The sequence below is a fragment of the Sphaeramia orbicularis genome, chromosome 3 (genome assembly GCF_902148855.1).
Source record: "Sphaeramia orbicularis chromosome 3, fSphaOr1.1, whole genome shotgun sequence".
Lineage (NCBI taxonomy): Eukaryota > Metazoa > Chordata > Actinopteri > Kurtiformes > Apogonidae > Sphaeramia > Sphaeramia orbicularis.
Window position 1 is genome coordinate 33,788,476 of NC_043959.1, and position 12,005 is coordinate 33,800,480.

Here is a 12,005-nt window from a genome sequence, read left to right on the forward strand (position 1 = left end):
TAGAAAATGTTTTTATTCTATGTGTCCTCCTTCTTTCTCAATAACTGCCTTCACACGCTTCCTGAAACTTGTTCAAGTGTTCCTCAAATATTCGGGTGATAACTTCTCCCATTCTTCTTTAATAGTATCTTCCAGACTTTCTCGTAATAGTTTTGCTCATAGTCATTCTCTTCTTTCCATTATAAACAGTCTTTATGGACACTCCAACTATTTCTGAAATCTCCTTTGGTGTGACGAGTGCATTCAGCAAATCACACACTCTTTGACGTTTGCTTTCCTGATTACTCATATGGGCAAAAGTTTCTGAAAAGGTATGGATAATAGTGTTAGGTATGATTATGACATCAATATATGTTTGGTTTCAAAACAATTGACGTAGTGCCTGCTGAGAAAAACAACTAAATGTTCATTGTAAATTTTGCTTCCCCACCCTGTATATGTGTGTATGTACGTATATATCTGTGTATGAATATGTATTTACATATATGTGTTATTGTATTACGTGTTTATGTAAATCATATTAGATTTGTTCATAATAATATTAAGCCAGAAACCAAATTATCTAATAATAAGTATCAGGCATATTATAGTATGTAGTATAGACATGCTTAGACTATAAAGATTATTACAGTTATAAATTATTTAAGGAGAAGGGGTGGGAATTTATAAGTGATGCTTCTTCTCACTCCTTTTCGAATATGTGTTATATCTCTTATGTCTTATGTGTAAGTGTTTTGTTTATTCATTTTCTTCTGTTTTGACATACATATTTGAAATAAATACATCAGTCAATCAAACCTCTTTACGTCTCTTCACATTAGATATATCGGTCAGTTCTAATGTTGGTGTTTTTATGATTTGATTCCACCAAAAGTTTAAGTGATCTTCAGCTGCCACCATGATCATTTTTCTTCATTGAAGATGATGATTCATTACTGTCCTTCCGGGTTTTAATAATGTGTTGGACAGTTTTTAACCCATCCATAGTAGTTTGTTTAATGTAGACGACTATGGTAAAGAAACCTCTTACCTGTTTGCTTAGTTACATTCAGATGATGATGGCTTTTTTTGTTCTTTTTTTACCAGGGTGTTTATTGATATATATGTCATGCCCATCCATCCCATCCAAAATACATTATGATATGTAATTTGTGGGCCAACATGAACAGAAATTTTACTCTGTTTTTTTTTTTTTGTTTTTTTTTCATGTGTCTTATGGTCTCCGAGATGCATAGATGTGATGGTAATACATTGTCTTATTTGAACATACATGTCAGTATACAACATGTCATATAATAAACTTCCATATGGGTTTACTCCGCAGTACTGATGTGACATTGACTGTTGGTACCTGAGATGTTTCCTGTTATGTTCACCTTTGAATGTGGTAAATTCCATCCATACAGATTTCTGCGCTGATACACAGATTTCTCATTTCCTTTATGGAAGCTTGACCCTCCCACCATCTTGGGGTTTCTCTTAAATGGGCAGGTTCGCATTCGTGTGGTAATGTGATAAAATATTGCTGTGGAATCTGCTTTGACTAGTGGGAATTATGGAATGTAATGAATAACTTTTTACATTAACTGGTGTTTTGAATGAAACGGACAGCAAATTAAGTGGGTTCTGTCAGGCGAGCAGTAAGTATGACCAAGAGCGTGATCATTATCAGCAGACCTCTAATCTGTAGGTGTGTGTCAGTGGATGAAGCTGTGATAAACCCATAGTGGGAAAACAGAGTCATTCAGAAACAGTTTAAGGTTACAGCACTTTCATTTGGACTGCTGGTAAGTTACCAGTTACCAATTAAAGTGAGGTGTAAGATGTAATTAACACATTAAATTACAGTTAATAACTAATTTATCAATTGCCCATATATCATAGTTAAGTAATCTTTCAGAATTAAATCTGTGGTTTGAAAGAAATGCTTTCATTTGAAACCACATTAATATCCAGCGTTTAGTCTCAGACTGAGTCTCCAACATAGGAGGCCAAATCGAAACCTGACATTCTGGAAACAACAGCCTGAAAATCCAGATAAAAATGAATTTATTAATAAAAGCATTCACAATTACAGGCTTATACTTGTTTTACTTGACTTCTTAACCCTTTATAGGGCACTCATTGAAATACTCTGAAACTCAAAATGTCAGCCTTAATGTGTTATTTGGCATATCATTTACCTCCTCTTGCCATAAAATATCTGAGCAGTACTTGATAAAAAGCAAACACATGCAATAAAACAACTGTTAAAAGGTCATAAATTGACAAAAAAAATCCCTCATATTCATTATTTTCAGCTTCAAAATGTCTATAAAATCCCTCTGAATCATTGTATAGTGTTATAAAAACCAACATGCTTCTAGACCTCAATGAGGCATGAGATTAGCCCCATATTTAATGTTTGAGGAAATTACCAAAAATAGTCACTTACCCAATAAAGGGTTAATGAATCAGCACTTCATTCTTATCAATATATATAACTGTAGGACTGACTGTATGACCAAAAACCAAAGTAAAGGATAATTTACACATTCTGCCATGGTTTTTTTTTTTTGCATTTGTAGGTCTGATTAATTTTTAATCTTTTTTTTTTTTTTTTTTTTTTTTTTTTGCATTTCACTGTTTATACCATGAGCATGTGACAAATAAAAATCTTGACAGATGTCTCTTTTAAAGACCTTAGGAAATAAAGCTAATATTTTGTTCCCTGGGAAGGAAGGGTTGATCAAACATTAAAACCCACTTATTTTTAATGAATGGCCTATAACTGATTATTAAAATCATTGTTATAGTTTTGGTTAACTGTCAAAATAGACGTTAATAACATTTTACAAATGCTTTATAACTGGCGTGTTATTGCAGTGTAGCCTCACCAATTCTAAATGAATTAGAGCTTCATCCCTCCTGACATATTTGTTTGTATTTAACCAGGTTTTCATGTTCAATGGAGTAGGAAATCACTGGTATTCTAAGTGCACTCTCTGATTTTGACCTTCAACAAATATAGGGGAAAAAAAAGAGAAGGGATTTCTGCTTACATTATTTTTAAAAGCACACTTTGCACATATATTTAACTGGCAGAAAATTAAATATTTGACAGTCACCGATTCAAAAAAGTAGTTAAATAGACGTAGTCACAGAAGACCTCTGCATGGCGTTTACATTATTGTACCACAGGGATGAGACGCCCCGCGGGCACATTTCTAACAGGACATTATCAAACACTACCAGAAACACTTTTTTGTGTTATATGAGTGACACAGCAGCTCATAATCTGAGCTCTTTATATGAAGATACAAAAGAGCTCTTACTGGTGTACGTGCTCTGCTTATAGACACTAAAGAAAAAGAAGGAAAAATAAGAACAGATACTTAAAGGAAACTGGAGCTGAAAGCATCACACTCTGAATGTGAAGATAAGACAAGTCAAAGAAAAGCTTTTGTAAAAATGCTGAGGTGAGCTAAGTTGATGTTTATGTATAATCACAGATTAAAGATGAACTACATTTTAGAATAAAGTCTGATATGAAACATAGACTTTGCTGAGAAAAAATAAACAATAAAATCAACTAAATAAACAGGGAGATTTTAGAAATAAATGGTTCATTAGATAATGTAGAATTAATGGATTCAAACCAAGACGACTATTAAATAGACCACTAAATAATCACCATGTTGTTCCTCTTTTACAGGATAAAGGAAAAGCCATCCGGTTTTCATGAAAGAAAAAAAAAGCATTTGTTAATTATACTGTGGCCATTGAAAGCATCTTTCTTAAGAAGTAATTTGCTCATGTTTGTTGTATTTCTGTCATGTACAAAGGAGAAAATTCAACCATCATGAATAACTGTCAAATTTCACATACATTTGCTAATGAAACCTGTTGATAAAGAAGATGAAAAGAAATCCGATTGGATGAATTGCTGCTCTGTCTTTGGTTCCAAATGACAGACTGTGTTTAGAAATTCAGATGAGAAGTCCAATTTGTGCCTGCTGTCTTTCATGTCAGCTGAATGGAAAAAAATATTCACAGCAAATTGGATAAAAAGGGTATATTACAATAGTTTACTCTGATTTTGGGTGGGGACTTTAAACACCTACCACACTGTGTTTATAAATTAAATATCTATTATAGTCTACAGTTTAAGTACAAAAGATAAAATAGAGCCTTGCTGATAGTGTATTATTGAGTTACCAGTCAGCCACAGGCTCATTCATTCATGTGTCAGTGGTGGATTATCAGCGGCCCAGCTGTTCACAGTGATGGAGAAACATACCAGTACTGGCCTTTGGTTTGTGCTGATTTCACACCCTGGGATTTGGTCCAAACAGGACATGACCTTCCAAGCTCAACAGCATCACACTCGTTTGATGTTAATCCACAGTATGTGTGTGTGGATAGAAATGAAGTATAATTCATTGATCCAACATGAATCCCCTTCAGGACCAACAAATGTTAATGCACTTTGTCAGGTTCATAAGCCCAAGAAAACTATGTTTACTGATACAAATGCTAAGGATGCTTCTTCTTCCAAAGGATTTACAGGCATATTATGATGAGGTGTTCAGAATAATACCTTTGAAATACTCGTCTTTTATGTGCATAGTTTAGTTCAGTTCCATTATTTAACACATACAAAATAGTTTCCATTCTTAGTCCCTGGAAATTGTAGGCAAATGCATATGTAGGGTAATCACTATAGTTCATAGAATAGAATAGAATAGAATAGAATAGAATAGAATAGAATAGAATAGAATAGAATAGAATAGACTTTTATTGTCATTGTGTGTACAATAAAACCAGGTCAAACGTACATATATATATATATTGTTACAGTTAAAGAAAATGCGACTGATGCAGTGTATGTAGCACTTTTAGGTCATTTGTAAACAATGTTCCTGTTTGGTTTAAGACACAACACAACAGAAACACAACAGAAAGACTTAAGTCCTTAATATTACTTTTTATTTTTGTCACATAGAGTTTGTTAAAAGCTACAGGTCATGCAAGGAAATCAAAACTACTGACTACAGCTGTGTTCAGAGGAGGACTGATGATTTTGGAAATAGATTCTATTCTATTCTATTCTATTCTATTCTATTCTATTCTATTCTATTCTATTCTATTCTATTCTATTCTATTCTATTCTTTTTTTTATTTTTTTTTATTCATATTCTCAATATTATTAATATTTTGTAAACTATCTGGACAAGAGCTCCTTCCACAACATTACCCACAGACCAAGCCTTTGTAATAATGAACTACAGTATAAATGGGTCACTTGGGATTTAACAAGCTATGAGATGACGACAGGGAACACAGCTATGAATAATGTTCCTGTGTTAAAGCCTCAGGGGCAGAACATGTCCACATTGTGTACACCTAAAGGTAAATTAGTGAGTCAAATGCTAGTGAGACCTATCTGATGTTGCCTTATAATTTAGTCTGGCCAGAATACCAGAATTATATCATTGGAATTCAGCATCTAAAATATGAGATTCAGATCTGATTTGGCTGATGAAAAAGAACAGACCATACCATGGCTCCTGTAAGTGTTAGTCATAGATATTTTGATACGCTTCAGCATGTGGATTAAAGTGCTTCTTAAATGTGCAAGTACTTTTCAATGTAGTTCCACTATGAATAGAAGCCCAGTGTCTCCATTGAGTCCAAAAAATACTGAATCTGCAGATTTTTTTTCCCTCTGAGAATGCAGAAGTAACTACTCATCCTTTTAATCCAATAAACAAACCTATCAGTGACGAATATTTCATTAAGCAGCGACAGTTTCTTCATTGAGGTTCAGCTGAATCAAATGATTCTGCATAATACTGACCTGAAGACTGTAAGACCAGAGTCAACCTCATAGATGCTGAGCTGAAATTTACCAAGATACTGAAAGCATTTCCCATACACTGCAGTACAACTACACCAAGAGAGGATTTACAAAGAAAAGTCAGTGTTTGCTGATGGGTAAAGTGTATGAGGAGGAAAACTTGAAAACTCAAACCTAACAGTACATACAGTCATGGAAAAAATTATTAGACCATCAAAAGTCATCAAAAACAATGGTTATGCAATCAAGTACTAACTCCTGTGTGTATCATGTGACTTAGACAGAAAAGAAAACATGGACTGCCTAAAAGCACTGTTATTGGCAGTACAATGCCATAGATATTGATGTAAGAACTTAAAGGAGTCATATGTAGGATTGTGGCCAAAACTGGTACTGCAGTCACATTCAAAATACTGTAGAGCAGGGGTCTCAAACTCATTTCTTTCAGGGTCCACATTCAGCCCGATTTGATCTCAAGTGGCCCGGACCGGTAAAATTATAGCATAATAACCTATTAATAATGACAACTCCAAATTTTAGTTTTTGTTTTAGTGCAAAAAACCCCATTAAATTATGAAAATACTTACTTTTGTAAACTAAACAAAAAAGATGTGAATAACCTGAAAAAACTAAAATTTCTTAAGAGAAACGAGTGCAATTTTAACAATATTATGCGTCAACTTATCATTTATACATGTCTTTATACTTATCATTTATACATTATGGATCAGATCTACAAAGACACTAAACACTTAGTAACAGGCAGAAAATTACTAAAATTGTGCTTGATTTTCTTTAGACGTTTCAGGTTGTTCATATTCGCTCAGGTTATTTACATTTAGGGATGTAACGATGTGAAAATTTCGTATCATGGTTATTGTGGCCACAATTATCATGGTTATCATTATTATCGCGGTATTGTTGAAATTGTGCTCAAAATGTTCAAAAAGTACTAATACATACACTGAAATAATTTAAACAAGTTATATTAAAAATATATATATATATAAAAAAAAAACAATAACAAAAAACCCAAATAAAATAATAGACACAATGTACCTTCTCTTGGCAGAAACATTAAAATATTAACCCTTAGTGGTCTGAGCCTATTTTGTCCGTTTTCAGTACTTTTGATTTTGCCTTCATATACTATATAAACAAATGTTTACTATACCCATGTTTGGGATCTTTTTTTTTTCAGCACAACTTCTTCTATCTCATCTGTCTTTTATTTTTTTCACTTTAACCTACTATATCAACACAAAAGGACAGAAAACAAAAAAAAATATAAAATCAGATTTGAAAAATGTATATAATTTATTGCATAAATAACACACAGATGCTTAACGAACCTTTTCAAAGACTTTAAAAGTGACTATTGGTTCCAAATATTAGGTATATATAATTAAAATTGTAATAAATTAAAACTATACTCAAATATTTGACATAAAAGCATAGTTGTACATAGGCGTTTTCTCCCCTAAAAGTGCGGTAATCAAACACAGTTATCATGATAATTAGAATTTAAACAGTAATACTAACCGTCTGCAATTTTACCATAGTTTATTGTTATACCGGTAATCGTTACACCCCTATTTACATTTTATTGAGACAGGATAGTTTGTAAATGTAAATATTTTCATAATTTAATGGTATTTTTTGCACTAAAACAAAAACAAAAATTTGAAGTTGCCATTATATACAGGCATAATGTAATATTATTTCCACATCAAACCTAGAAGAAAATATATAGTCATTATTTTTTGTCGGTTATTATGCTGTTATTATTTTGCTGTAGTTCATATTGGTCTGTATGTGGAACCTGAACTAAAATGAGTTCGACAGCTTTGACTCTGGAATTTTTGCACTTTGCAAATTCATCCCATGGGCCAGATTGGAACCTTTAGTGGGCCGCATTTGGCCCCTGGGCCGCATGTTTGAGATCCCCTCTGCCTCCACCCAGACAAGGGGTTGCCAGATCCAGCATGAGCGTCTACTACAAGGAGCTACCGCAAGTGACGAGTCCTACACCGGTACTTACACCGGGCCCAGTCTCTTCACCCAGGCTGCAGTCTCTTCTCCTGGGCCAGGAGAAGACGTTGCGGCACAGGCCCGCAGTTTCACCACCCGGTAAGAGTCACTGAGACCACGGGAGAGGTGGCGTCGGTCTTCAAATTCTTCTATGCTTTCAGCCATCTCAGTGTTTCAAAAGCATCTCCTATATATAACCTTGTTTTGTTTCTCACTTTGGGCTGGATCTACTAAAGGTCTGCGTGTATAAAACAATGTGCAATGCAAAAAAATGTGCAAACTGATTTAGTAACAGTGCACACTAAGGGTTGTGTCTTTCAAAGGTGCAAAATAGCGTGTCTGCATCCAGTTAGTACGTTTGACACAATGAATATGAAATATGGGATGTTTACACGTAATTCCGCATGTGCTGGGAGGAGAAAATGTAAATATATTAATTTAGCACACGTAAAGTGATTTATCAAACCCGAAAACAATTTTGCTCATAGAAATTTCGTCTATATTTAACACGTCTCAAAGGGAGGGGCAAACTGTTTGTATGCGTAATTGCACACACATGGCTGCAGTTGAAACGATGAAACAAGATGCAGAGAATGCACTTTTCACCCTCATGTGAACATTTTTGGAATGACAGAAGAAAAAATAATTGAGATGTGTGCGCAAAACACAAAATGACAACATAAACATTATTTAAGGGCTGACACTTAGATTTTCAAATGCAAATATTCTGGCTGGACTACTACTGTCAGTGATGTCAGTATTTGAAATGAACATGATTCCCTAATTTCTGGTGACATTCAGGGCCTTTTTATGATTACTTGGAACATAATTCTTACATACAGCCCCTTTTAGTGATTTTGGTTACTATCAAGAAAAGATGGAAAATGGCTAGATATCAGCTCTTAAATTAAACTCTTTTGAGCTTTTTTGTTATCATTATATTTGTCCAAACAAATGTACCTTTAATTGTACCAGGCATTAAAATGAACAAGAAATTGAAGAAAACAAGAGTGACCTAATATTTTTTTCCACGACTGTATGTTTATATGTTGTATCATATTGACAGCTGTATCTAAAATCAAATCTATTCCATAGATTCCACTGTGTACTGTATATATTCAGTATCGCCACACTGAACTACAGGAACACAATGCATTGTTTTGTTCGATGCATGTACAGGTAAACTGTAGGTCTACCCACTGGCAGTCGAAGCTGTTAGTATTCTCTGATGAGCAGTAAGGGGTACAGTGCAAAGGAAATATAGCCCCTTCCCCATGGGCTTCATGATAAAGCTATCCAGAGTGAGGCTGCTCCAAAATAGGACACCAATGTTTTAATGTCTTGTTGCAAAAAGGTTCTGTCTGTCATCTGTCAATGTGACCCAGATACATTTCACATCAAATGAAGGTCTATTCTTACACTGTATGCAAACACTGCACATTTCCCGAATAATCTAGAGTGTACTATGACCTTCTGTCTGTGTTATGGAGAAACATGTATGTAAAGCAGGAGGACAATGTGATACTTCATAAGAGATGACGAACACATGTAAACCACTTGTAGTTCTACACATTACACTATTTTAGACTTAAAAGAATCTCAAAGTGTACTGTTACATCTTTCTTCCAAGGCTACTTTGAACATTTTTTCATTCAAAACACAAACAAATAATTTTTTGTTTACTGCTTTAGCTCTATTTTTACAATTTGGCATCCAATTAGCTTCAATATTCAACAACTGTCACCGATTATTTAGAAAATAATGCGCTGAGGAGAGCATTCCTACAGTGCTATTTTGCCCGAGTGCACCAAAAATGCAGCGTTTGTTCTTCATATGCCTCAGTAATAATTCTATGACATATTCTTGCTTTTATCCAACAGGAAACAAAAGTTGCCTCAAGTGACTCACTGAAAAATGAACTTGCATATCCTCTCTTCATTCAAAACAATATGTGCCACTAAATTCTTTGCTTTATCGTTCATTCATTTATTATATTTTTCAAACTAAATGTATTAAGTCTAGATAGATTTATATATTAAGCCTTATGTTAATCAGCTGTGCTAACATGCTCCTAAATCTTGCAATTCAAATAATATTTTCCAAGGGGATGAAAACACATAATCCTCCCAATAGGATGGAAATTATACAAAAATAATTAACATAGTCCACTCACCAGAGTCCCAGTCAAGAGGTTAATCACAACCATGTTAGATAAAAAAAACCTCCTCGGGCATATGGACTATAAATTATATCGTGGCCCTTTGCTGCACAGACAGTAACACTTGTGATGTTTTGCTGTGAACAGTGTCAAGTCACAATCAATCTGCACTGTTGTCATAAATTTGGAATAAAAATTGCTACCTCTTCTTATGAAATGATTGTGACGATGTGATTAATTCTTGATAGATAAAGTGTAACTTCAACTCAGTATATAATCATTGCATTTGGTCAAAGGCTATTTCTGTTGTGTAGAAATAGGAGTAAAAAGAGGAATGTATGTGATAACGGGGCAGGCTAGATGGCTGGAGAGTCAGCTGGAGAGTTGGTTTGTGACTGAAGGGTCACCGGTTCGATTCCCTCGGGTGGTGGAGAGTTGTTGGCTGATGTACCCTTGAGCAAGGCACTTAACCCCCATTTGCTCCCTGGGCGCCTGACATGGTGAGCCCACTGCTCCTAGAATGCAGGGTGTGTGTAATGCATGATCTAGTGATGGGTTAAAGGCAGAAGACAAATTTCGGTGTGTGGTGCATGTTTACATGTGTGACAAACTACTGACAAAATAAAGATTGTTCTATTCTATTCTATTCTATTCTATTCTATTCTATTCTATTCTATTCTATTCTATTCTATTCTATTAAATTATTCCAAGTTTATGAGAGGTCCAATCAGATTTACAGTAATCATGCATTATTTTATAAAAAAAGAAATGACAATAAGGTGTCAAAGGTCAACAAAGGTAACACCTGCACACATACACCAAGCCACAAAATGAATTAATTAAATAAATAAATAGAAGTTATCAGGTGTCATCATTGTTCGTGGAAGGTGTTTCAGCATCACTAGACTTACCCAGGACATATACGAGCCACCACTCTTATAGAGGCATGTTCTGCAAACATCTAAACCAGAGAACATTTCACATGTAAACAGTTACATTTAAAGCACTTCATGGCCTGGATGTAGATCATATTTTGGAGTGCTTAACACCAAATCAACAGGTGCACAGTGTCCAGGCTGAAAACAGTCATTGCCCAAAGCCCTGGAATATCCTGCCCAAGGAAATCAGGCTCTGAGTCAGAGTCTACTTTTAAGTTGCTTCTTAAAATGTACTTTCACCTCAGGGCATATCCTGGTTTCATCTGAGCTACATGTTTATTTTATGGTTTTCTGTTCTAAATTTGTTCCCTTATCTTCTGTATTTTATTGTATTTTATTATTTTGTACTCCTGTATTACTTTATAAAGGACTTTGTACTTTGGTTGGAAACTGCTCAAGAAAGATTATTATTATTATTATTATTATTATTATTATTATTATTATTATTATTAATAATAATAATAATAATAATAATAATAATAATAATAATAATAATAATAATAAATTACATGTATCTAATGTCTGAAATAAGATCCACTGTCTCTTTGAATTTACTCAAGGTTGCACTGCTCATGTCATTTTGAGGGTTTTCTTTTATAACTTCATAACATCTGTATTAAGGAGCAATGTGCTGATTGTGTTACTGACCCATTTTGTCCTCATTAACTTCCACAGCCCTCTTCACTGTCGCACCCTTCTTTAATTTCATTTAAATAGCTGCCTGCACAGACATATTTGATTCAGAGTTTGACGTTATCATGTGTTAATGACATTTTCTCCCGACAGGAAACACTCATCATTAATGACAAATCACCTTCAGTGAGTCACTTTATGGATCAGTGACGTCAATGACACTAGGGATGGTTTCACATACTGTGAAATCATGAGTAGACTTATTACATAATAAATTTCTGTGAACATTTTCAAATTATCATTAATCACCGTTAGAGCATTTGAGCAGTCTCTCTTGACCTCTGACATTTGCACAGTTCCAATAATCCAATAATTCAATGTGTTGAACCAAATGGAAACAGCCAGT